Source organism: Panthera tigris, chromosome C2 (genome assembly GCF_018350195.1).
Source record: "Panthera tigris isolate Pti1 chromosome C2, P.tigris_Pti1_mat1.1, whole genome shotgun sequence".
In the NCBI taxonomy this organism is placed as follows: domain Eukaryota; kingdom Metazoa; phylum Chordata; class Mammalia; order Carnivora; family Felidae; genus Panthera; species Panthera tigris.
In genome coordinates, this window is record NC_056668.1 from 106699592 (window position 1) to 106723897 (window position 24306).

General features: G+C 37.6%; 1 long non-coding RNA gene across 3 annotated transcripts in view; it reads right to left on the reverse strand.

Annotated features, from left to right (window-relative positions):
• Positions 1–2681: 2681 nt before the first annotated feature.
• The window catches only part of LOC122230635, a 35117-nt gene continuing 13492 nt past the window's right edge, over positions 2682–24306 (reverse strand). For 2 of the 3 annotated variants that reach the window (XR_006207645.1, XR_006207647.1), the window contains 6 exons: positions 23531–23737; positions 20590–20778; positions 19980–20084; positions 19348–19436; positions 19117–19210; positions 2682–2835 (listed from right to left, as the gene is read on the reverse strand). This is a non-coding gene — a long non-coding RNA (uncharacterized LOC122230635). The remainder of the gene's footprint in view (positions 2836–19116; positions 19211–19347; positions 19437–19979; positions 20085–20589; positions 20779–23530; positions 23738–24306) is intronic. The other variant, XR_006207646.1, reaches the window with a different exon arrangement.

The window sequence follows — 24306 nt, forward strand, 5'->3', positions numbered from 1 at the left end:
ATCTGCTTTGGTGGAACTTTTCATAAAACATCTCAGGTTGAATTTTTAACAGGGTCTTGAGGCTAAGAAATAAAGCAAAATACTTGCCATCATGCTTTGCCTGCAATACCTATGGATTTAGGTTACTTCCTTTTTTAACAGGGTCCCCAAAATATCCTGAGGTTCCTGCACCTGCCTGGAAGTGGCCCTCTTTACTTACCTGGTAAGAATGCTGAAAACCTGTAAGCAAGTATCACACTATTTCCAAGGTACTTTATTGGCTCCATAAAGTCAGTATTAGTTGCTTAAAGCTGTCTAGTTATATCTGAGCCTATGCAGATCTCTCTTAAATATGACATTCCAGTCAAAACCTTAGTAATAAAACCAGTGTTCCCAACTGTCCTGTTATAAGGAAGACAGATTCTTATGGCAATATATTTGTATATGTTCAATAAGTATATAAGAATACTGAGAGTTTCCAAATTCTGGGGTGATCAGGTAGGCAGAGCTTACAAAGGTATAAATTACTATGTTGCTGAGGAAAGGTTTTCCTATATCTGGAAAAAAAAAGATGAAAAAACAGTAGTATTTCAGGGCATCTGAGTGGCTCCGTCAGTTAAGGGTCCATCTCTTTGTTTCGGCTCAGGTCATGATCTCAAAGTTTATGAGTTCAAGCCTCACATCAGGCCTGCACTGACAGTGGGGAATCTGCTTGGGATTCTCTCTTTCCTCTTTCTCTGTTCCTACCCCACTTGCATTCTCTCTCAAACTTAAAATTTTTTTTTACAAAGCAGTATTTCAAAAAATAAAAATCCTAAAAATTTTCAGTTTATTCACTCCCATTCATAATTAATTTCTCTTTTTGTTTTATTTGAGAGAGAGGGAGAGAGAGAATCTCAAGCAGGCTCTGCACTGACAGACACAGGGCTCCATGAGATCATGACCTGAGCTGAAACCAAGAGTCAGCGCTTAACCAACTGAAGCACCCAAACACCCCTGTAATTAATTTCCCTTGATCTTGACCTTCTGTTACTTTTGTGAAGCCATCAGTTTCTCCATTAGAGCTGTGTAAATTCTTACTCAGTTCAACGGTATGATCTTAAGTTATAAGAGACCGATATTCTAGGTATTTATCAGTCTTTTTCCTGAATCTCCTTGAAGATGAAGCACTATTGCAAAAGCATCAAAGTAAAACAATAACTGCAAATGACTTAAAAATGGTAATGGTTAATGATTTGACTAGAATTCATTACAATGCAGGGGCACTGGGTGGCTCAGTGGGTCAGGCATCCAACTCTTGATTTCAGCTCAGGTCATGATTTCACGGTTTGTGACTTTGAGCCCTCAATTGAGCTCTGCACTGTCAGTGCAGAGCCTGCTTGGGATTCTCCGTCTCTCCCTTTCTCTCTGCCCCTCTGCTCTCTCTCAAAAAGAATTAAAAAAAATCGTTACAATGCAATTGACAAGGAGATTTAATCATCACAGAAATAACCAATACTTCAAGATAATAACTAGAATTACAAGTGATAACATAATCAATTTCTAGGAGTCTCACACAATTTCTAGAACAATTATATTTATGGAAATATAATCTAAGAAGGTTTAGCATCACTTACTTGACAATGATTCCCATGCAATTTAACATACCAAATAAACATAATTAACATCTCTTTATTTATTCTCAAGTTAGCTAACATACAGTGTAGTCTTGGCTTCAGGAGTAGAATCCAGTGATCCGTTACATATAACACACAGAGCTCATCCCAAGTGCCCTCCTTAATGCCCATCACCCAACCCCTATCAACTGTTCTCTGTATTTAAAAGTCTCTTATGGTTTGCCTCTCTGTTTTTATTTTTCCTACCCTTCTCCTATGATCGTTTAAGTTTCTCCAATTCCACATATGAGTGACATCATAAGATATCTTTCTCTGAATTATTCTGCTTAGAATAATACCCTCCAGTTTCATCCATGTTGTTGTAAATGTCAAGATTTCATTCTTTTTGATGGCTGAGTAGTAGTCCATTGTAATACAATTCCATTGTGTATACACACACACACACACTTCTTTAATCCATTTATCAGTTGATGGACATTTGGGCTCTTTCCAGAATTTGGCTATTGTTGATAGCACTGCTATCAACATTAGGGGGCATGTGTCCCTTCGGGTCAGCATTCCTGTATTCTCTGGATAAATTCCTAATGGTGCAATTGTTGGATAGTAGGGTATTTGTAATTTTAATTTTTTGAGGAACCTCCACACTGTTTACCAGAGTGGCTGCACCAGTTTGCAGGCCACCAAAAGTACAAGAGGGCTCCCCTTTTTCCACATCCTTGCCAACATCTGTTGTTTCCTGAGTTGTTAATCTTAGGTATTCTGACCAGTATGAGGTGGTATCTCAGTGTCGTTTTGATTTGTATTTCCCTGATGATGAGCATTGTTGAGCATCTTTTCATGTGTCTTGGAAAAGTGTCCATTCGTGTTCTGCCTTTTTCTTCACTGGATTGTTTGTTTTTTGGATGTTGAGTTTGGTAAGTTTTTTATAGATTTTGGATACTAACCCTTTATCCAATATATCATTTGCAAATATCTTCTCCCATTCCATTGGTTGCCTTTCAGTTTTGTTTCTTTTGCTGTGTAGAAGCTTTTTATCTTGATGACGTCTCAATAGTTTATTTTTGCTTTTATTTCCCTTGCCTTCAGAGACATGTCAAGTAAGAAGTTGCTGCAGCCAAGGTCAAAGAGGTTGCTGCCTTTAACATCTCTCTTTTATGAGAAGAACAAACCCTTGAAATCTTCCAGAGATCTTCTGGGAAGTTTCAAACTCAAGAAGACTTCATTTTAGAATTTGGGAGTTCTGTCAAAAAAAAAAAAAAAAAAGTTCAGACTTCTCATTAAACAGAGTAACATATCATACAATAATTATCCATTTTATCTAAAGTGGCAGTTAAAGACTTCATAGGCAAATAAAATTAAACACTCTTTTTTTTTAAGTAATCAAAGACTTGATGTAGACAAAACATGGAACCTTTACTTTTCTAGGTACATTGCATTAAAAGTAAAAAAATTGTTTACAATTAAAAGGACATTTTCTTAGATTATTATGATTTTAACAGAGACAAAAAACAAATTTTAATTTGTACCAGCTTTTTATATTAAAACTCATTTTTCAAATAAATCATTTTAATCTTAGCCAGCATGATCATACATTAAAATCATTTTAAAGATTCCTTGTTCACAATCTTTTAAGACTTTTTAAAGAGGAAAAAATCTGAATGTGAAAAAAAAAATAGTCTCACTTTAGGACAAAAATTTTTGATAAAGAAGCTATAAGAAATGGAGGAGAAAAACACATGTTCTACTTTTCTTGCATATGGAGATGTTTCCCTATTATTTTTAGTAGCTGTAATCACACATTAGAAGCTTTAACCCTTAGGCATCCAAATCGGCCAGGAGGAGGTCAAATTTTCACTCTTCGCAGATGACATGATACTCTATATGGAAAACCCAAAAGATTCCACAAAAAAAACTTCTAGAACTGATCCATGAATTCAGCAAAGTGGCAGGATCTAAAATCAATGCACAGAAATCAGTTGCATTCCTACACACCAAAAATGAAGCAACAGAAAGAGAAATCAAGGAATCGATCCCATTTACAACTGCACCAAAAACCATAAAATACCTAGGAATAAATCTAACAAGAGGTGAAAAATTTATACACTGAAAACTATAGAAAGCTTATGAAAGAAATTGAAGGAGACACAAAAAAATGGGAAAAGATTCCATGCTCCTGGATAGGAAGAAGAAATATTGTTAAAATGTCAACACTACCCAAAGCAACTATACATTCAATACAATCCCTGTCAAAGTAACACCAGCATTCTTCACAGAGCTAGAGCTAACAATCCTAAAGTTTGTACAGAACCAGAAAAGACCTGGAATAGCGAAAGCAATCTTGAAAAAGAAAACCAAAGCAGGAGGCATCACAATCCCAGACCTCAAGCTATACTACAAAGCTGTAATCATCAAGACAGTATGGTACTGGCACAAAAACAGACACTCAGATCAATGGAACAGAATAAAGAACCCAGAAATGGACCCACAAATGTATGGCCAACTAAAGACAGTCTCTTCAGCAAATGGTGCTGGGAAAACTGGACAGTGACATGCAGAAAAATGAACCTGGACCACTTTCTTACACCATACACAAAATAAACTCAAAATGGATGAAAGACCTCAATGTAAGACAGGAAGCCATCAAAATCCTTGGAAGAGAAAGCAGGCAAAAACCTCTTTGACCTTGGCCACAGCAACTTCTTACTCAACACAAAAGCAAAAATGAACTATTGGGACCTCATCAAAATAAAAAGCTTCTACACAGCAAAAGAAACAATCAGAAAAACTAAAAGGCAACCGGCAGAATGGGAGAAGATATTTGCAAATGACATATCAGATAAATAGTATCCAAAATCTACAAAGAACTTCTCAAACTCAATACCGAAAAAACAATCCAGTGAAGAAATGGGCAAAAGACATAAATAGACACTTGTCCAAAGAAGACATCCAGATGGCCAACCAACACATGAAAAGATGCTCAACATCACTTATCATCAGGGAAATACAAATCAAAACCACCATGAGGTACCACTTCACACCTGTCAGAATGGCTAACATTAACAACTCAGGCAACAACAGATGTTGGTGAGGATGCAGAGAAATAGGATCTCTCTTGCGCTGCTGGTGAGAATGCAAACTGGGCAGCTACTCTGGAAAACAGTATGGAGGTTCCTCAAAAAATTAAAAATAGAACTACCCTATGACCCAGCAATTACACTACTAGGTATTTACCCAAGGGATACAGGTATGCTGTTTTGAAGGGACACATGCACCCCAATGTTTACAGCAGCACTATCAACAATAGTCAAAGTATGGAAAGAGCCCAAAGGTCCATCAATGGATGAATGGATAAAGAACACACACACGCACTGGAGTATTACTCGGCAATCAAAAAGAATGAAATCTTGCCATTTGCAACTATGTGGATGGAACTAGAGGGTATTATGCTAAGTGAAATTAGAAACAAATATCATATGACTTCACTCATATGAGAACTTTAAGATACAAAACAGATGAACATAAGGGAAGCAAAAATAATATAAAAACAGGGAGGGGGACAAAACATAAGACTCTTAAATATGGAGAACAAACAGGGTTGCTGGAGAGGTTGAGGGAGCGGAGGATGGGCTAAATGGGTGAGGGGCACTAAAGAATCTACTCCTGAAATCATTGTTGCACTCTATGCTAACTTGGATGTGAATTTAAAAAAATAAAAATTAAAAAAAAAGTCTTTTACCCTTAGAAACTTTATAGTGAAAAATACTAAGCAATTATGAATTGTTACATTTACTTAATTTGCCAATCTAAAAATGCACTATGAAGGTATTTATAAATTTCTTGAAATATGTGCTTATTCATAACAATCTTTCAAAAAGCACAAAACACTGTTTACTAAGAGACTCAAGTTTTAGTTCCTCTGTGATAGGAAAGCCAAAAGAATAGATAAACCTATAGTCACTAATTAATGTTTTATTCTTTACTTATTGGGAAATAAGTTAAATTCAATGATATCTACATTAACTCATTTAGCAAAACTTAAAGGTTTCAGGGTACCAAAAGACTTGGAGAAACTATTTTAAATAGTTGATCTATAAACTTTTATGGTTTCTTTTTTTAAGTAGGCTTCACATCCAGTGCAGAGCAGAGCGCAGGGTATTAACTCACAACCCTGACATCAAGACCTGAGCTGAGTTCAAGAGGCAGATGCTTAACTGATTGTAGGTAAAGGGTGCCTGAGTGGCTCAAACCTTTTTTCTTCAACTTACTTGCTCTTTTTTTTTTTTTAAGTTTATTTTTGAGAGACAGCACATACAAGTGGGGGAGGGGCAGAGAGCGGGGAACAGAGGATCCTAAGTGGGCTCTGTACTGACAGCAGCAGGCCCTATGTGGGGCTCAAACCATGAGACCATGACCTGAGCTAAAGTCACATGCTCAACTGACTGACCCACCAAAGTGCCCACAATTTACTTAACTCTTAACAATTATATTTAGATTACTCATAAAAACTTCATGAGATATCAAACTCAGCTACTCTCCCTGTTGAAAATTCTGTAACCTAATCAGACTGCCAGGGAAGATGTCAGAATAGGAGGATCCTAGGCTTACTTTGTTCCATAGATACATTGTCTTATGAATCTCCCCCTCCAACCAGCCACACTGGGCAGAAGTTCCTCCAGAATGGCTCCAAGTCTCTTCCCATAAGCAGACAAGTACAAACCTTGTTTATGTTATGCATCCCACCCTTGTGTTCTCCTGCAGACTATCCCATCCAACCCACCCCACTTGGCAGGAGTCCATCCAAAGCGGCACCACAAGCATGGCATTCTGTAAGCAGCACTGACAGTGGCCAGCACCACTCAAAGTGACTCCTGCCCTGGGGAAGGTGGAAAATAATCACACACACTAGTTTGCAGGCCAACCAGTGGGCTTGGGGCAGACAGCTGGTCTGACTGTAGGTCCCACCCACCAACAAAAGCCTTTCAGGAGACAATGCTGGGAGTGTACCCTGTAGTTCAGTGCAACCACAATTCTGGAAAATGAGCTGAGGGCATGCATCTTGACTGACCCAACTCAAGCCCATGGTGGCTCTCAGACTGGGCCCTTAAACAGCACAGGTACCAAACCCGACCCCTAACAGGCAAAGAGTCATTGCAGACAACTAGACTAAAGTCAAACACACCTTAACCACAACAGTAGGATGCACACAACACACACAGCAGAAAACCCAAAGTGCCAGCTTCTGCTGCATAGACCTCACATTGCAGGGCACTGTAGGGCCTCTTGTTCATAAGCCCACCAATTTCAAAAGCAGGAGACCTAGCTGAATTTCCTAACACAGACACAGAAAGTTAGACAAAATGAGAGGAATAGGTCTCAAATGAAAGAACAGGACAAATACACAGCAAGAGAGCTAACCAAAATGGAAATAAGCAATATGCCAGATAGAGAACTCTAAGTAATGGTCATAAAGGTACTCACTGGGCTCGAGAAATGAGTGGAGGATCTCAGCAAGTTCCTCAACAAAGAGAAAATATTAAGAAGAACCAACCAGAGATGAACTCAATAACTGAAAAATACACTACATGGAATAAAGGACTAGAGGAAGTAGAAGAATGGATGAGTGACCTGGAGAACAGAGTAATGGAAAGCAACCAAATGGAACAGAAGAAAAAAAGAATATTAGAAAATGAGAATAGGTTAAGGGAGCACAGTGACCCCACCAAGTATAATAACATTCACATTATAGGGATCCCAGAAGAAGAGAGAAAAAAGGGGGCAGAAAATTTAATAAATAATAGCTGAAAACTTCCCTAATCTGCAGAAGGAAACAGAAATCCTGATCCAAGAGGCACAGAGAGCCCCAACAAAATCAACCTAAGGTGCTCCACACCAAGACACAGAATAGTTAAAATGACATTTTAAAAAAACTGATGAATTTTAAAAATAGCCAGAGAAAACAGTTACATACAAGGGGAATCTCATATAAGGCTATCAGCTGAGTTTGGGCACGATATATTCAAAGTGCTAAAAGGAGAAAAATCTGCAGCCAATAATACTCTCTATCCAGCAAGGCTATCATTGAGAACAGAAGGAGAGAGAAGGAGTTTTCCAGACAAAAATAGTTAAGACATTCATGACCACTAATCCATTTCTACGAGAAATGTTAAAGGCTTTCTCTGAGTGGGAAGGAAAGCCCATAAGCAGGAGTAATAAAAGTAGGAAAGGGAACACTTTCATAGGTACATATAAACATTATAAAAACAGTATATTAATCCCTTATAAAACCAGTATGGAGGTTAAAGTACAACAGCAGGAATATTAGGCCACAAATTCAAAAATATTAAAATCAATATATCTATGAAAATTGGTTAAGGTATTCACAAAATAAAGATGTAAAGTATAACACCATATACCTAAAATGTGGGGTGGGGGAAATAAAATATTAGTGCTTTTAGAACGGGTTCAAGCTTTACCAACAATCAACTTAATACAGACTGCCATATGCATAGGATATTATATATAAACCTAATGGTAACCACAAATCAAGCCACAAACCTAACGGTAACCTGACATAAATATGCAAAAAAAAAAAAAAAAACCACAAAAAACAAAAAGGAATCCAAGCATACCACTAAAGAAAGCCATCAAACCACAAGAGAGTAAGAAAGGAACAAAGAACTACAAAAGTGACCATAAAGCAAGTAATAAAATGGCAATAAATACATACTTACCAGTAATTACTTTGAATGAAAATGGACTGAACTACCTAATCAAAAGAATAGGGTGCCTAACTGGATAAAATTGCAAAACCCATCAATATTCTGCCTACAAGAGACCTAAAGACACATGCAGATTTAAAGGGAAGAGATGGAAAAACATTTATCATGCAAATGGAAGTGAAAAGAAAGCTGGTAACAATATACTGGACAAAACAGACTTTAAAACAGACTGTAACAAGAGATAAAGATGGACACTATATAATCATAAAGGGAACAATTTAACAATAAGGTATAATAATTGTAAACATTTATGCACCCAACATGAAAGCACCCAAATAACATAAATAAGTTAATAAACATAATAGAAGAAATCAACAATACTAGTGAACTGAAATTTTAACATCCCACTTACATCAACAGATCACCTAGAAAGAAAATCAACAAGGAAACAGTGGCTTTGAATGACCAACTGGACCAGATGGATTTAATAGATATATTCAGACACAGCAAAAATACACATGCTTTTCAAGTACACATGGAACATTCTCCAGAATAGATCACATTAGGCCACAAATTCAAAAAGACTGAAATCATAACATGCAACTTTTCTGACTACAACACTATGACACTAGAAATCAACCACAAGAAAAAAGTCTAGAACACAAATACATGGAGATTAAATAACATTCTATCAAACAACAAATGGGTCAAAGAGGAAATCTAAGAAATTTAATAATACATACATACAAATGATCAGGAAAATACAATGGCCCCAAATCTTTGGGATGTAGCAAAAGGTATTCTGGGAGAGAAATTTATAGCAATATAGGCCTACATCAGGAAACAAGAAAAATCTCAAACAACCTAACTTTACACCTAAAGAAGCTAGAAAAAGAGGAGCAAAGCCCCAAACTAGCAGAAGGAAGGAAATACTAAATATTAGAGCAGAAATAAATGAGAGATTTAAAAAATCAGAACAGATTAATGAAAACAAAACCTACTTCTTTGAAAAGATCAATAAAATTAATAAACCTTTAGCTAGACCCATAAAAAAAAAAGAGAGGACTCGAAATCAGAAATGAAAGAGGAAGGGCTCCTGTGTGGCTCAGTCGGTTAAGCATCTGACTTTGGCTCAGGTCATGATCTCAAGGTTCGTGGGTTCCAGCCCCACGTTGGGCTCTGTGCTGACAGCTCAGAGCCTGGAGCCTGCTTCAGATTCTATGTCTCCCTCTCTGTCTCTGTCCATCCTCCACTCATGCTCTGCCTCTCTCTCTCAAAAATAAATAAACATTAAAAAAAATTTTTTTAATACAAGGATAAAGAGAAAATTCTGAAAGCAGCTAGGGATAAACATGGTCTAACATATAAAGGGAGACCTATAAGACTAGTGATGGATCTATCTACTGAAACTTGGCAGGCCAGAAAGGAATGGCAGGAAATCTTCAATGTGATGAACAGAAAAAATATGCAGCCGAGAATCCTTTATCCAGCAAGTCTGTCATTTAGAATAGAAGGAGAGATAAAGATCTTCCCAAACAAACAAAAACTGAAGGAATTCATCACCACTAAACCAGCCCTACAAGAGATCCTAAGGGGAACCCTGTGAGACAAAGTACCAGAGACATCACTACAAGCATGAAACCTACAGATATCACAATGACTCTAAACCCATATCTTTCTATAATAACACTGAATGTAAATGGACTAAATGCTCCAACCAAAAGACATGGGGTAACAGAATGGATAAAAAAACAAGACCCATCTATTTGCTGTCTACAAGAGACTCATTTTAGACCTGAGGACACCTTCAGATTGAAAGCGAGGGGACGGAGAACTATCTATCATGCTACTGGAAGTCAAAAGAAAGCTGGAGTAGCCATACTTATATCAGACAAACTAGACTTTAAAGGCTGTAACAAGAGATGAAGAAGGGCATTATATAATAATTACAGGATCTATCCATCAGGAAGAGCTAACAATTATAAATGTATATGTGCCGAATACAGGAGCCCCCAAATATATAAAACAATCACAAACATAAGCAGCCTTATTGATAAGAATGTGGTAATTGCAGGGGACTTTAATATGCCACTTACAACAATGGATAGGTGATCTAGCCACAGGATCAATAAAGAAACAAGGGCCCTGAATGATACATTGGATCAGATGGACTTGACAGATATATTTAGAACTCTGCATCCCAAAGCAACAGAATATACTTTCTTCTTGAGTGCACATGGAACCTTCTCCAAGATAGATCACATACTGGGTCACAAAACAGCCCTTCATAAGTATACAAGAATTGAGATCATACCATGCATACTTTCAGACCACAATGCTATGAAGCTTGAAATCAACCACAGGAAAAAGTCTGGAAAACCTCCAAAAGCATGGAGGTTAAAGAAAACCCAACTAAAGAATGAATAGGTCAACCAGGCAATTAGAGAAGAAATTTTAAAATATATGGAAACAAATGAAAATGAAAATACAACAACCTAAATGTTTTGGGATGCAGCAAAGGCAGTCCTGAGAGGAAAATACATTGCAATCCAGGCCTATCTCAAGAAACAAGAAAAGTCCCAAATACAAAATCTAACAGCACACCTAAAGGAAATAGAAGCAGAACAGCAAAGACACCCTGAACCCAGCAGAAGAAGAGAAATAATAAAGATCAGAGCAGAAATAAACAATGTAGAATCTAAAAAAACTGTAGAGCAGATCAATGAAACCAAGAGTTGGTTTTTTGAAAAAATAAACGAAATTGATAAACCTCTAGCCAGGCTTCTCAAAAAGAAAAGGGAGATGACCCAAATAGATAAAATCATGAATGAAAATGGAATTATTACAACCAATCCCTCAGAAATACAAGCAATTATCAGGGAATACTATGAAAAATTATATGCCAACAAACTGGACAACCTGGAAGAAATGGACAAATTCCTAAACACCCACACACTTCCAAAACTCAAACAGGAAGAAATCAAAAGCTTGAACAGACCCATAACCCACGAAGAAATTGAATCAGTTATCAAAAATCTCCCAACAAGTAAGAGTCCAGGACCAAATGGCTTCCCTGGGGAATTCTACCAGACATTTAAAGCAGAGATAATACCTATCCTTCTCAAGCTGCTCCAAAAAATAGAAAGGGAAGGAAAACGTCCAGACTCATTCTATGAAGCCAGCATTACTTTGATTCCTAAACCAGACAGAGACCCAATAAAAAAAGAGAGAACTACAGGCCAATATCCCTGATGAATATGGATGCGAAAATTCTCAATAAGATACTAGCAAATCGAATTCAACAGCATATAAAAAGAATTATTCACCATGATCAAGTGGGATTCATTCCTGGGCTGCAGGGCTGGTTCAATATTCACAAATCAATCAATGTGATATATCACATTAATAAAAGAAAAGATAAGAACCATATGATCCTGTCAATTGATGCAGAAAAAAGCATTTGACAAAATTCAGCATCCTTTCTTAATAAAAACCCTCGAGAAAGTCGGGATAGAAGGAACATACTTAAACACCATAAAAGCCATATAGGAAAAGCCCACAGCTAATATCATCCTCAGTGGGGAAAAACTGAGAACTTTCTCCATGAGATCAGGAACACGACAGGGATGCCCACTCTCACCACTGTTGTTTAACATAGTGTTGGAAGTGCTAGCATCAGCAATCAGACAACAAAAGGAAATCAAAGGCATCAAAATTGGCAAAGATGAAGTTAAGCTTTCACTTTTTGCAGATGACATGATATTATACATGGAAAATCCTACAGACTCCACCAAAAGTCTTCTAGAACTGATACATGAATTCAGCAAAGTTGCAGGATACAAAATCAATGTACAGAAATCAGTTGCATTCTTATACACTAATAATGAAGCAACAGAAAGACAAATAAAGAAACTGATCCCATTCACAATTGCACCAAGAAGCATAAAATACCTAGGAATAAATCTAACCAAAGATGTAAAAGATCTGTATGCTGAAAACTATAGAAAGCTTATGAAGGAAATTGAAGAAGATATAAAGAAATGAAAAACATTCCGTGCTCATGGATTGGAAGAATAAATACTGTTAAAATATCAATACTACCCAAAGCTATCTACACATTCAATGCAATCCCAATCAAAATTGCACCAGCATTCTTCTCGAAGCTAGAACAAGGAATCCTAAAATTTGTATGGAACCACAAAAGGCCCCAAATAGCCAAAGTAATTTTGAAGAAGAAGACCAAAGCAGGAGGCATCACAATCCCAGACTTTAGCCTCTACGACAAAGCTGTAATCATCAAGACAGCATGGTATTGGCACAAAAACAGACACATAGACCAATGGAATAGAACAGAAACCCCAACACTGGACCCACAAATGTATGGCCAACTAATCTTTGACAAAGCAGGAAAGAGTATCCAATGGAAAAAAAGGCAGTCTCTTTAACAAATGGTGCTGGGAGAACTGGACAACAACATGAAGAATGAAACCAGACCACTTTCTTACACCATACACAAAAATAAACTAAAAATGGATAAAGGACCTGGATGTGAGACAGGAAACCATCAAAACCCTAGAGGAGAAAGCAGGAAAAAACCTCTCTGACCTCAGCCACAGCAATTTCTTACTTGACACATCTCCAAAGGCAAGGGAATTAAAAGCAAAGAACTACTGGGACCTCATGAAGATAAAAAAAACTTCTGCACAGCAGAGGAAACAATCAACAAAACTAAAAGGCAACCAACGGAATGGGAAAAGATATTTGCAAATGACATATTGGACAAAGGGCTAGTATCCAAAATCTATAAAGAGCTCACCAACCTCCACACCCAAAAAACAAATAATCCAGTGAAGAAATGGGCAGAAAACATGAATAGACACTTGTCTAAAGAAGACATCCAGATGGCCAACAGGCACATGAAAAGATGCTCAATGTCGCTCCTCATCAGGGAAATACAAATCAGGACCACCCTCATATATCACCTCACGCCAGTTAGAGTGGCTAAAATGAACAAATCAGGAGACTACAGATGCTGGAAAGGATGTGGAGAAACAGGAACCCTCTTGCACTGCTGGTGGGAATGCAGACTGTGCAGCCACTCTGGAAAACAGTGTGGAGCTTCCTCAAAAAATTAAAAATAGATCTACCCTGTGACCCAGAAATAGCACTGCTAGGAATTTACCCAAGGGATACAGGAGTGCTGATGCATAGGGGCACTTGTACCCCAATGTTTATAGCAGCACTTTCAACAATAGCCAAATTATGGAAAGAGCCTAAATGTCATATCCATCAACTGACGAATGGATAAAGAAATTGTGATTTATATACACAATGGAATACTAGGTGGCAATGAGAAAGAATGAAATATGGCCCTTTGTAGCAACGTGGATAGAACTGGAGAGTGTTATGCTAAGTGAAATAAGTCATACAGAGAAAGACATACCATATGTTTTCACTCTTATGTGGATCCTGAGAAACCTAACAGAAGTCCATGGGGGAGGGGAAGAAACAAAAAAAGAGGTTAGAGAGGGAGAGAGCCAGAGCATAAGGGATTCTTAAAACTGAGGACAAACTGAGGGTTAATGAAGGGTGGGAGGGAGGGGAGGGTGGGTGATGGGTATTGAAGAGGCCACCTTTTGGGATAAGCACTGGGTGTTGTATGGAAACCAATTTGACAATAAATTTCATATTTAAAAAAAATTTTTTTAAAGAAAAGAAAGAGGAAAAATAACAATGCCACAGAAGTACGAAGGATTATAAGAGAATGTTATGGAAAATGATATAGTAACAAATTGGACATCCTAGAAGAAATGAATGAATTCCTAGAAGCATATACTCTCCCTAAACTGAATCGGGAATAAATAGAACATATGAACACACTGATTACTAGCAATGAAATTGGAATCAGTAATTCAAAAACACCCAATAAACAAAAATCCAGGATGAGATGGCTTCACAGGAGGATTCTACCAAACATTTAAAGAAGAATTAATACCTATTCTTCTCAAACTCTTCCAAAAACAGAAAAGGAAGGGAAAGTTTCCAAATTCATTCTGAGGCCAGTATTACCCTGATATCAAAACCAGATAAAGATACTACAAAAAGCAAAAAAGCAAAAACAAAAGCCTACAGGCTAATATCTCTGATGAACATATATGGGAAATCCTCAACAAAATAGTAGCAAAAAAAATCCAACAATATATTTAAAAAATCATTCACCATGATCAAATGGAATTTATTCCTGGAATGCAAGGCAGTTCAATATTTGCAAATCAATGTGTATATGACATTAACAAGAGGAAGGATAAAAACCATATGATCATTTCAATAGATGCAGAAAAAGCATTTGACAAAGTACAATATTCATTCATGATAAAAAAAAACTTTCAACAAAGTAGGTTTAGAGTGAACATACCTCAAAATAATAAAGGCCATATATTAAAAACCCACAGTGAGGGGGCGCCTGGGTGGCTCAGTCGGTTAAGCGGCCGACTTCGGCTCAGATCATGATCTCATGGTCTGTGAGTTCAAGCCCCGCGTCGGGCTCTGTGCTGACAGCTCAGAGCCTGGAGCCTGCTTCGGATTCTGTGTCTCCCTCTCTCTCTGACCCTCCCCCGTTCATTCTCTGTCTCTGTCTCAAAATAAACATTAAAAAAAAAATTTAAAAAAAAAAAACCCACAGTGAGCATCATATGCAATGGTGAAACACTGAGAACTTTCCTCTAAGATAGGACCAAGACAAGGATGTCCACTGTCATCAATTTCATTCAACATAGTCCTACAAGTCCTAGTCATACTAATCAGACAAGAAAAAGGAATAAAAAGCATTCAAATCAGTAAGGAAGAAGTAAAACTTTCACTATTTGCAGTGATACTATATAGTATATGATACTATATATAGACATGATACTATATATAAAAAACCCTGAAGACTCCACCAAAAATTTATAGAACTGATACATTCATTTAGGTTGCAGGATACAAAATATATAATGTATTTATATACTAACAATTAAGCAACAGAAATTAAGAAAGCAATCCCATTTAGAATTGAACCAAAAATAATAAAATACCTAGGAATAAACATAACCAAAGAAGTGAAGGGCCTGTACTCTGAAAACTATAAAATGCTGATGAAAGACACTGAAGACAACACAAACAAGTAGAAAGATATTCCATGGAAAGATATTCCATTTATGGAATGGAATAACAGATATTGTTAAAATGTCCATACTACCCAAAGTGATCTAGATTTAATTACTAGATTTAATGCAATCCATATCAAAATACCAACAGCATTTTTCACAGAACTAGAACAATCCTATTATTTTTATAGAACCACAATAGACCCCCAAAAAGCAAAAGCAATTTTGAAAAAGAAAAACAAAACTGGAGCTATTACAGTGCCAGATTTCAAGTTATACTACAAAGCTATAGTAATCAAAACAGGATGTAAGTGGCACAAAAACAGACAAAGAGATTAATACAAGAGAACAGAAAAACCTAGAAATAAGCCCCCACTTATATGGTCAATTAATCTTTTATAAAATAGCTGAGAATATGCAATGGGAAAAAGCCTCTTCAACAAATGGAGCTGGGAACACTGGGTGGCTACATGCAAAAAAATGAAACCGGACCACTTTCTAACACCATACACAAAAATAAACTCAAAACGGATTAAGGACCTACATGTGGCACCTGAAACCACAAAAATCCTAGAAGAGAGCACAGGTAATAATTCTTTTTGACATTGGCCATAGAAACATCTCTCTAGATATGTCTCCTGAGGCAAGGAAATCAAAAGCAAATATAAGCTATTGGGACAAGATCAAAATAAAAAGTTTCTGTACAGAAAAAGAAATAATCAACAAAACTAAAAGACTGCCTACTGAATGGAAGAAGATATTTGTAAATGACATCTAGAAAAGGGTTAGTATCCAAAATATATAAAGAACTTGTACAACTCAACATCCAAAAAACAATCCAATTAAAAATGGGTGGAAGACAGGGCACCTGGGTGGCTCAGTTGGTTGAGAGTCTAACTTTGGCTCAGATCATGATCTCATGGTGTGTTGGAGCCCCATATGAGCCTGCTTCAGATTCTGTGTGTGTCTCTCTCTACCCCTCCCCCACTTGCATGCTCTCGTTCTTTTTCTCAAAAATAAACAAGCATTACAAAATTTTTTAAATAAAAATAAATGGGCAGAAGACATGGACAGATATTTCTCCAAAGAAGAAATACCGATAGCCAAACACACGAAAAGATACTCAACATCATTCATCCATCGGGGAAATGGATCAAAACTACAATGAGATATCACTTCAAACCTGTCAGAATGTATAAAATCAAAAACAAAAGAAACAGGTAAGTGTTAGAGAGAATGCAAAGAAATAGGAACCCTTGTGCACTGTTGGTAGGAATGCAAACTGTTGCAGCCACTGTGGAAGATAGTACGGACATTCCTCAAAAAGTTAAAAATGGAACTACCATATGATCCAGTAATCCCACTACTATGTACCCCTCAAATACAAAAACACTAATTCAAAGAGATGCATGCACCCCTTTGTTTATTGCAGCATCATTTACAATAGCTAAATTATGGAAGCAGCCCAAGTGCCCATCGAAAGATGAATTGATAAAGAATGGAATTATTATTTCAATCATAAAAAATGAAATCTTGCCATTTGTAACAACATGGATGGATCTAGAGAGTATAATGCTAAGTGAAGTAAGTCAGAGATAGACAAGTAACATATGATTTCACTCATGTATGGAATTTAAGAAACGAACAAAGAAGAAAACAGAGAGACAAACCAAGAAACAGACTCTTAACTATAGAGAACTGATGATTACCAGAGGGGAGGTGGGGGGAGGGATGGGTGAAATAAGTGAAGGGGTTTAAGAGTACAGTTATCACAATGAGCACTGAGTAATGTATAGAATTGTTGAATCACTTTATTGTACACCTGAAACTAATCTAACACTGTATGTTAACTTTACTGGAATTAAAATTTTTTAAACTTAATTTTAAAAAATCCACCAAAAGAGCTTTAGAAATCTGAATCATTTCTGATTGTATCCCAAATATCATAAAATAAGATTAGGGCACACATTTCACAGGAAAGCTAATATAAGAATGGGCTGGGAATACAGCATATTGTGGAATTTCTAGATACTGTACAACCCAACTGCTTCTGGATCAGTTGAGAAGTATGGCTTATTCAAGCAAAAGCTTAGGTTGCTTAGTAACAATCTAGGTATGAAAGTCTGGACTAAGATGATCTGGGAGGCAGCAAGATCTCTAAACCATAGATATAGAATGGTAGAAAAACTTCTATTGAATATGGCAGACATCCACAGAGATAGGAATTAGCACTAACAACACTACAGAATCAAATCTAATCTGATTTAAAAACAATCATTAGAGTACTGCAGAAATTATAGCACCTGCCATTAAAAAAAAACAATCTGGTTGACCAAAGAAGAAAGAATACTACATCAAACTAAGGAAAATATCATAAATCGTCTATAAAAATTTCAGGTATGAAGAACACCATGTTTTACTGTATCAACACTAGATGTTTAATACTTAGCCTAGTATGATGCAGGATGATTATGCTTGGGGCGGTATTCGCAATAATTATGGCCCAATATTGGCCATAAACTATAGATCTCCTTGAGTGGCAAGAACAACAGCTACAAAGATTTACAAATTTATAGGACACTATCTTAATTTTGTAGGCATGAATCTGCTATGCATTATTAAACCCCTAAGTATTACTATGGGGGTCAATGCAGTATGCTACCTTACTGCTCACTATTGGATACCATACTCATTGCAGCTTTGGATACTTCCATGACCTATTCAGCAATGGTGGTTATACAAAATAGATTGCCACATTCTGCTGCAGATACAACTCCAGAGTCTGTGACATCTTTTTCTCCTCCACAGATTACTACCCCTATCACCTTATTGCAACTGAGGACTCAACAACATCACCAGCATCACCAAATCCAACCTTGCCACCCCTCCCCTTTACTATAAGATCTATCTATTCACTGTGAAACCTTCAATCAATGGAGAAACCAAATACCTAGGGAAGCTGATAAAGTGGAAACTTCTACTTCAATCTCCACGAGAATCATTATGGATCCTGAACAATACGCCCTATTAGAAACTGACTTGAAGGAGAAAGATTGGCCTGAACCACTAACTGTCTCTTGGTATTATAAGCTAGAGTATATACCAAGACAATCAGGTACTGATTTCTGTAATTTTTATCTTACTAAATTGAATGTAGCACTGGACACATGCCAGAGATTCTGAAAATAACATCAATTTAATTCCTGACTTACTTTGTGTAGTAGCACTTTATTTTACAAGAGCAACTGCTAAATATTCAGAATGGGCAATTATATTTGTAAATATAAATTAGCCAAAAAATTGAACTTTACTATACTCTCAACTTATTAGAAAATTAAGAATACATTCATGCACACTATGTCCAGACTTTATAAGAACAAAGACACTTAGTAAGGTCTACAAAGGACACATAGGAAACTTAGTACATATCATTATCCATGGTGGTATACATCTGGCTTCTGTCTCACCACAAATTTTTATTCTAAGAATATGGGAACTTATATTAAGAAAGCCTCTCATGGTCATAGTAGAAGCCACAATAGTAGCCTATACTTTGTAACTTAGTATACAGAACTTTTAACCAAAATATAGATCCCCAAATCGGGCTCAGTTTTATCTACCACTGAAATAGCCAAGTTGGTCCCCATGTGTACTTACTGTTTGCTGGGGTCCCAGGCATCTCTTATTGAAGTTCCTTAGCAAGCCACCCAATTTAGCCCTCGTAAGGTAGTCCATATTCCTCCAGCGCTGCCTTCAGGGGAAGTACGCACATGTGTACAGATTAGGATTTGGAATTAGGCAGATGCCAGTTACCTCCAATAGCCCCCTCCTGTGACCCAGCCTTGCCCGACAGTACCATTCCAGGTCCCTGGTTACCCTGAACTGTACCTCCTGAGTATGCACAGTCTGCACCTTATCAGCCAGTCTTGGGCGGCTGGGGCACTCCAGGCCTGTTGAACTCCTGCCACACCAAAACCCTGTGAATGGCCGCAGGATAGAGACATCCTCCCTCCAAAAATATTTCTGAGGCAGCAGTAATCCCCCCTTTGGACTGGATGCCTGATGAGGTCCAGAACATGTTGAACAATCAAGGCTCCCAAGTGTCTGTTACTGAAGGATACCCCTAGCTAGTCCTCCCAGCTCTGCCCTAGGAATATGGTCCAAATTCCTCCAATTTTACATTCAGGAGGAATATGTGCATTTATGTATGTTAAGGTTTGGAATTAGGCAGATTCCTTGTGTCCCCAGTAGCCCTCTCCCATCACCAGCTGCTCCTAACACTTGACCTGTTCCAGGTCCCTACTTAGCCTGACCCAGTCTGTCAGCCTCATGTAGGCAGGGCACTCCAGGGGTGCGGAGCTGGGGCCGTCTGCAACCACTTGCATAGATGTCAGGCTTGAAGCGTCTTCAAATACAGCGAGGGAAGGTAATGGAAGTCTGAGAGATTTTCCTAGTATGTAGTTTGAATGTCTCTCCTGAGTTTTTTGAATGGCCCAGAGAGCATCAGGCATGAAAATTACCTTTATGTTATCTATTGTGCTGATTTTCCTGAAGTTTATATCAAGTCATTCATATTTAGTTTGCAGGGCTTCAGCGAGAGAAGTCTGTTTGAATTCTCAATGATTCTAAATCAAAAGGATGGGAGAAAATCGGAAACATTGTTTGGAGAGTTGTAGCCAGTCACAAGACATCGGAATTCAGAATCTAGTCTAGTTTACAGGTAGAACACAAAACCTCAAAGACAGTCAACAGAACTGGAATCTAATATCCACAAAATTATTACTGAAACAATTTTTCTCTCTGAGGTCACCCTCATTTTCAAAGTTAGCCAAACTAAGACTAACTTGTCTATAAAATAAGTTTGCTTTTATTAAAATTGGCCTTCTTTACATAAGGACAGCAAGTATAGTAATTGATTGTGGTCTTTTAAATCTGCTTTGCTGGAACTTTTCATAAGGAATCTTCAGACTGAAACTTTAATAGACTCTCGAGGCTAAGAAGTCTAGCCAAACACTTATCATCAAACTTTGCCTATAATACCTATGAATTTGTGTTACTTCCTTTATTCTTGATGTCCCCAAAATGTCCTGAGGTTCTTGTACCTACAATGAAGTGATCTTCCTTACTTACCTTGTAAGGCTGCCGGTTACTCTGTAAGCAAGGTGTCAGGCTGATATTTGCAATGGGCTTTATTAGCTCCATTAAGTCAACTTCAGTTCCTTAAAGCTATTTGGTCATATCTGAGTCTATGCATGTTTCCCTCAAATATGACATCCCCGTCAAAGCCTTGATGATATAGGCCATGTTTCCAATTGTGTCCTGTTACAAGGAGAACAGATTCTTATTGAATTCATGCAAATAAATATATTGCCATGAAAATATAAAGTAACAGAGAGTTTCCACATTCTGGGTGGTGGTGGGGAATCAGGTAAGGAGAAGATAAAGGTTTCAAATCTGTTTACAAATGTGTAATTTATTGCTCTAAACCCATTAGCTTAAGGGAAAAAAGTTTTCTTAAATCTGGAAATAAAACATTCTTAAAAATCAGCAATGTTTTGGGGCACTGGAGTGGCTCAGTCGGTTAAGCATCCAACTCTTGATTTTGGCTCAGGTCATGATCCCAGAGTCATGGGATAGACCTATCAGTTGGGCTCCACAGTGGGCATGGAGTTGCTTAAGATATTCTCTCTCTCTCCCTCTGCCTCTCCCCCGCTCGTGTACGTGCACTCTCTCTCTCTCTCTCTCTCAAAAAAAATCAACAATATTTCTAACCAAAAGTCATAAAAATTATATTACTCCTCTTCATCAGTTTATTCACTCACATGGAATTATTCTTGTTTTGTTTGAATCCAGTTTTTCCATTAACTCTGGATTTTTTACTTAAAGATCTTAAAGTTCTCAGAAACCTGTATCCTAGAGTGTTTTTCATGAGTTTCCTTGAAGATGAAGCATTTTTGTAGCAACACTTGGGAAAGCATTGAATAAAAGTAAAGCTGTTTATAAATGATAAAAGATTTAAAAATGACAGTGGTTAAAAATATGATTAGAATTCACGATGCAGTTGAGATGGAAATTTGGTTACTTCTGTGACACACAATTCAAGATAATAAGTAGAATTACAAGCGATAGTCTTTTAACACATTAGAGATTTGCAAGACAAAGGCAGGTTTTTTTTAATTTCCACAAAGTACTAGGGTGTCAAGGGACTGACCTGCCTTTTAAAATGGAACTTGCTTCCTATATCAGGGAGATTGATAACTAAAATGGGAGTCAAAATACTTATGCCTTTGAAAAGTCTGTACAAAGCATTTTTTACAAAAACCTCTTTCTGAGGTATACAATTTAACCTTGGCCTCTATTAGCCCCTGAACATTGACCTTCTGCTGATCACTTGTATGTTGGAGGGCCTAGGAGACATTTTGGTCATCCGTTTGTGTGAGGGGTGGGGGTGTTGTGGATGACCACTAATCTTCCTAATTCCTCTCTAAATTTGGTAGGAACTTCTGAAGGTGGAAGTAAAAGGGCTTTTAAGTAAAAGGGCTTTGCTGCTGTCCAGCGGGCATAAATTTTATCGCGTGTATGGTGAAGGTGGGAGTGTCTAGGATACATCTATAAAGGATATTGCATAGAAATGCCTGAAGCTGGCAGAGTCCAATTATGGAGCCCTGAAAAGCAGGAGCAAAGCAGACCTTACTGTCAGTCTGTTAAGTTTAATAATAAACTGTTAAGTTTATTTCCTGGCTTTTGGCATTTACATGATTAACCTGTATATATTGAACCTAGAGATTAGGCTGGAGTGCTCTGTGTAAATCTTGTGGGGAAAAAGGAAGTTAAAACAGGCAGATGGGGCTGGATTTCAAGAAGGGGAATTTACATTGGATATGGACAATAATTTTTATCTTAAGTTTAATTACTGTTCTTTCATCTTGTCAAAGGAGCTTCAAAGGGTAGCCATCATCCCAATAAGATAATTGAAAACTCTCTGTAAATAATATTTTTCTTTCAAATATAGCCAATTGAAAGGATCCATCATCTGGCAATGATGAGTAGGATCTTACTAATCTCAACCATGACTCAAAAGATTAAGGCTTTTTATGGGAAAACCTAAAGGCAATTCTTCAGGCTTAGACTAGAACCCAAGAGGCATCCTGGGTGAGGGCATAGATGATACATCCCCCATGGTCCAAAATTTTACTCCCAAAATAGACTAAGACAGCACAGGCCTTCATTGCACAGGCAGTTAAGATGGTGTAAAGAAAATAATACCTTTGGTCTCCCACAAAAATGTGAGACATCTCTAGTCACAGACCCACTAATTTGTGACATGGGGCAGGCACTACTGTAATGAGACTTTTCTAGCACTAATGGAGGTTATGAAGACAAGGGTCCCTTATGGGCTGGGACCTCTTATAACATATAACTCCCGATTGCTGGCAAGGCCAGACAATCAGAGTACTGCTTGTAACTGTGTGTCTCAGAACCTCATTCTACTTGACAGGCCACCACAGTACCCTCTGGTAATTCCATCTTGTGGATGGTGGAGACCAGAGAGAATATTCTCACTGGTCACAAATCTTGTAAATCTTGTAAATCTTGTGGGGAAAAAGGAAGTTAAAACAGGCAGATGGGGCTGGATTTCAAGAAGGGGAATTTACATTGGATATGGACAATAATTTTTATCTTAAGTTTAATTACTTAAGCCAAGCTCTGAGGACATAAAACAAGACAAAAGAAAAAACCTCATCCGGCTTTTACATAGACGACCCGCAGCAAAGTTTGTCTAAACAGATACAGATGTGATGGTAACTGTGAACTCACCAGTCTGTGAGGCCACCTCGAACAACAGGCTGACCGGGACTATGTCTGTGTGCTCTCCTATGGTAAGTCATTTTGATGACAAATGACACAAAATACAATGATAAAGACAAGCTGTGGTCATCTCTGGGTGGAAATCCATGTGCCAAGCCAAGAGAACTCTACCAAATGCACCAGAGCCATTAGAGCCAAGGCACTATTTCCACAAATATTTTCTCCTGCTAACCTAGATTTAGGAGAGAGAAAAAGGACTCACATCACATTCACTTGCACGAGACCTGGCAGGCAGAGGTCCAGTTGGCTGATGTGGTGATGAGGATTCTTCCCTCGTGCCAGCTTTTGTCAGATGTCCCATAATCTCTCAGCCGCAGCAGTGTCCAGCCAGCTAAAGTTTATCCTGCTGGCTATGCCAACTGTTGAGGAGGAAGAACGATTCTCTACCTTCAAGGTTCTTCTAGGTGATCTAAGAATTAAATTGACAAGAGACAGATTAACAGGAGAAAAATAGTTTAATTATATGCACAAGGAGGGCTGATATTAAATTTGAGACTCGATGAAATAACCAAAGCAGGCATTTTCATGCTTTATAATCAAAGAATCAATAAATCTGTGAGAAATTGATGAGACAAAGAAAACTTAGGTTCACAAGCTTTAATTTTAAAGAAATTCTAACAGAATTTGAGCTAGGATAGTAAATTAGTAAAAGTAACAAGATGTTTACACAGCCTTCTTATCTCTGAATTCCTTATCTGGTGATTAAAATTTATCTTTACATCCTGGTACGGGGAGGGTACTTTTCACATGGGAGATTTATTTCCTGCTTTCTAGAGACAAAGCTGTTGGGAGTGTTATTCTTGTACTGGCTGTTTCCTAAGTGACTTTAATCCAAAATAATATGCTGAAGTGGCACATTTTGGGGGCATTCTGCCATTTGCCCCCACATGTACATTTTATAGGTTAGGGCTTGGATTAAACAGATGCCTTGGACTTACAATGGCCCACACTTGTGACCTGGCCTCTCCCAACACTTGC